The sequence below is a fragment of the Sminthopsis crassicaudata genome, chromosome 6, assembly GCF_048593235.1.
Source record: "Sminthopsis crassicaudata isolate SCR6 chromosome 6, ASM4859323v1, whole genome shotgun sequence".
NCBI lineage: Eukaryota > Metazoa > Chordata > Mammalia > Dasyuromorphia > Dasyuridae > Sminthopsis > Sminthopsis crassicaudata.
Window position 1 is genome coordinate 156,430,373 of NC_133622.1, and position 4,755 is coordinate 156,435,127.

Genomic DNA, 4,755 nt, shown 5'->3' on the forward strand with positions numbered 1-4,755 from the left:
CAAACTATACTAAAAAGCAGTAATCATCGAAACAATCTGTTACTGGATTTAAAAAAAAATAGAGAAGAAGATCAAAGGAATAGATTAGGCACATATCCTACAGAAGCAAATGATCACAGTAAACTAATGTTTGATAAATGTAAACATTCAATCATTTGGGTCAAGAACTTGCTATATGACAAAAACTGCTGGGCAAACTGGAGAACAGTCTAGCAGAAAGTAGACATAGACCAACATCTCACAACAAATACTAAGTTAAGCTCAAAATAAGTATATGATTTTATCATAAAGGGTGACATCATAAACAAATTTGCTCATGGACAAAATTCTTGTCAGATCTATGGATAAAGGGAAAGTTTATGACCAAACAAAATATACAGTAATTAATAGAAGGTAAAGTGGCTAATTTTTACTATATTAAATTAAAAAGTACTTGTACAAACAAAATCAATACTGTTAAAATTAGAAGGAAAGCAGAAAAAGGGGGGCAGAACTTTATGGCAAATTTCTCTGATAAAGGTCTTAGCCATTTCATAATTAATAAATGGTCAAGGCAGTTTTCAGAAGAAAAAAAATTCAAAACTATCCATGTTCATATAAAATGCTCTATTATCACTAATAATTAGAGAAATTGAAAATCAAAACAACTCTGAGGTACCAACTCATTCATCAGATTCATCAGATGGTAGAAAAGGAAAATGACAAATGCTGGAGGGCAAGTGGAAAAATAGAGAACTGGATCAATTATTCTGGAACACAATTTGGAAGTATGTCCAAAAGGAATAAAACTGTCAATATCCCTCCACTCAGAAATACACTATTGGACCCAAAGGAAAACGAAAAAAGATCCATATGTACAAAAATATTCATAGTACCTCTTTTTTTGGTGGCAAAGGATTGGAAACTAAGGATGACCATCAATTAGGAAATGGATGAGCAGACTGTTATATGTGATTGTGATAGAATACTATTGTGCTAAGAGAAATGACAAAATATGTGATTTCAGGGAAAACAAAACAAAACAAACCAGGAAGACTTGTCTGACCAAATGCAAAAGGAAGTGAGCTGAGCCAGAACAGTACAGCAATATTGTAACAACAACTGTGAAAGACTTAGCTCTCCTGAACAAGACTCTGATCAATAATCCTTGAGAATTCCAAAGGATTTGCGATGAAAAATGCTATTTACTACCAGAGAAAGATCTGGTGAACTCTTGAGTGCAGATTGAAGCATTTTTGTTCATTTTTTTTTGCTTTTTTCCCCCCCTTCAAATGAAATAAATTTGGCATGACTTCATTATCTATAGATAATGGGAATCATATTTCTTGCCTTCTCAATAGATTTGGCTCAGGGTGGAAGAGAAGAAGAAAATCTGGAATTGAAAACAAAAATTTAATTTAATTTAAAAAAACCAATCAGATCTCAGACCTCCAAGTCCAATTGCGCTCTCCACCTTTTCACATAGGCTAGTAAAGGAGTACTGGCAACTCTTTAATAGGTTTAAATTGAAGGCTTTTCTATGAAGGTCAAGTTGTGGCTCTTCCATGAAATAGCTTTTTCTTAACATTAAGAAGAATAAATTCAGATTGGACATTTGTCTCTCATTTTTGTAGTAACTTTAATTCAGGGCATGGGTAAGAAGTGGAGAGCTGTTTCCCTCTAACAATACCTAACAAATAAAACAATAAGTTATTTAATAACTTAACTGATCACTACTTTAATATTTTTTAAAGATTGTTCATACTTCTAAAATTGTCTCTACTTCAAAATCTAAATAAAACTTTTTAACAACAGCAACAAAAATATATAGGACAATTTCTTCAGTGATGTCCATCTTAAAGCACAAGTTTCTGATTTTTTCATGACATGTTTTTGCCAAATTAGTGAAAAGCAAATGTAAATCCAACTGGAACTTTATGTGTCTTCCTCCCTCATTCTGTGAAAAAGATTTTAGCAGTAATAATCATCACATAGTATAGCATTGTTATTGAAATTGTTTCCATAAACAATACTGACCATAGTTGAAATGTTTTCATTGCTTTGAATAAGGGCACTAATAAGAATAAAATAATTTTTTAAAAAATCATTAAAACTAGTACATATATTGCTCTTTACTTGTCTTTTGAAAACCAAGATATTATAATAGATATTAGGAGAAAACTATTGTCATTTGTCTTCTTTCCTATTAAGCTAGTTTTTTTTTTTTTTTTTTTTAAAGAGGGAGGTAGGGGAGAGGAAAAAGAATCTAGAGCATGTCACATACAAATTGGATATTTGCTATGCATCCATGTATTCTTAGAGCCATCTCTTCAATTTGAAATAATGAAACAGATAATTTGACCTGGATGTTTGTCCTTCCTAAAATTTTAAAATCAAATTTTCTTAACTTTTTAAAATGACCACAACTACATTTAAATAACTTGATTAGCACTTTTTATTATCCTACTTGTAGAGCAAGTTCTGTGATTCAAATGCACCCATAAATACTATAAATAGAAATCTTTAAATAATAAGGAATATTGAGATGGTATATGATACAGGTTTTCTGAAAATGCTTCATTCAATTAGCTAATTTAGGTAACTAGGCTTCACTGAACATTAATTAAATATAATTGTGTAAGACTGGTAAACTGTAGATAAAAAATGCAATTTAATTTTTTTCTTTTTTTAGGTTGGCTTTAAAATGAATGAGTCTTGGCATGCATAAGATATCTCTCTTTGCTTATCCTACTTTATCTCTGCTTCTACTAATCTAGTCAAAATTAAGTATATGAGATAACCTACTGGGAGGTTGAAGCAAGATCTAAATGACAATAAGTACCATCTAGGACAATGGTAACACAGGCATTCAGATCTGATGTCACTCTTGTCATCCTTTAAAGAAATATTTATTTGATTTTATAGCTTACATTCTTCATATGTAGGTAACAATTTAAATCAATTCATAAAAGGAAACAATTGCAAAAAAAGAATCACAAATATGCTTTATTATGGATTAAAAATTATTGATATATTGTATATGTACATAAAATAGCCTAGCTTTGATAGCTGGATACCCCAATTCATGACGAAAACAACATCTGTACTTGTAAAATTTTCTATATTACCATCAAACTAAGTCAAGCCTGAAGCATGTATTAAAGTATAAATTAATTATAGCTTTTGTAGGTTTTGCAAAGTTAAAAAAAAAACAAAACACAACCAAACTAAGGCCTTGAATTCACAAAGAAATCATGCATTAAACTGAAATAAAGTTTAATTAAATTATTAGTTGTATAATGGAATACTCGATATTTGAATTACAGTATGGCTTTGCTATTTATACTAATTGCCTTAAAATATATTAGCATAATTAATGAGAACATTTTTTATCCCACTGAAACAAACCAGGCTGACTTAAATGGTAATACATTCAAGTCTTGTAAATTTTTTTTTATCTCACATTTATACAGAAAAAAGCTGCATCTTTGATTTTTTTTAAAAAAGTATTCATACATACAGAGCAACAAACATCTTTAAATGTTTTCTTAAATAGGAGACCAATAGTGTGATGAAACAGATACCTTTTGTGAAATATGTCATTCTTACCAAGAAAGACACACAATTTCCATATTCACTACACCAATTTATTGCAACATTTCTATATAGAAAATGAATTCAAATATATTCACAAAAATTGCATATAAGTGAGCACTCAAGTAAATAAATAAATTATGCAACTAATATTAAGTAAAAAAATTTGTAGACTAGCACTTGCTCTAAAATATGATACAGGGTTAGACACCACCATTATCTGTCTTTCTTTCACAAGTTGCCTTCCAGTATACATCACTTGTTTCCTATTTGAAATGAAAGGCTGCCATTGTTTATAGGAATGGTTTATTATCTTTGGAAGGGAAAGACTTTTAAAAGTTTGATTTTATGACTACAGTGGCAATTTTTGAAGAGAGGGACATAGATAAGGATCATCTAATACAGCTTTGAAGTGAATATGTTTTTTTGTTTTGTTTTGTTTTGTTTTCTTGCAGAATAATGTTTTTCATATATCTATCTAGCAGGGATGTTACATTAAAGGTATTTTAAGCCCTCCATTCAGCATGTTTGTTGGACAAAGTAAAATGTATTCTCTACTTGTTAGGTGTGGGGTAGATGGGTGAGTAATTGTGGGGAAACAAAAGAAAGGAAGAAAAGGGAAGGGAAGGAAATTAAAGGGAAGGGAAGGGAAGGGAAGAGAAAGAAAGGGTTGTCCTGACCAAATGCTATACATATTTGGAATCAAAAATGATTTCTGTATCTGTTCCTCCAAATGCCTTTCCCTTTTCTCCTCAAAGCCTCTTTCTGTGTATTCTTGCCTTTACTCCAACCCCCATTCTAGCCCAGCAACCAAAAAAGAATGAATCCACATTACAGCAAAATTATAAAAAATAAAAATAAAAATTCAAGATGACCCTCGGGCTTTGAGGGGAAGGAAACAAACATTTTAAGACACAGAGCTAAATGTAGAGCATCTGATGAGGTATGGTCTAAAAATAATAAAAAATCTGGGAGGAAAGAAAATGCAGAAGAGATGCACATAAATTACAAAAGAGCTTAAATGCATGGATAAGTGATGTATATTACATTAAAAGATTCTTTAAATTGTAATAATGAAAGTAAGAAAATATGCTTTTTTTCTTAAAAAAAACAAAAGAGTTAATAAAATATTTTCTCTGCACCAAAATATTCTTTGGAAAATAAAATAAAAATGTTCCATGT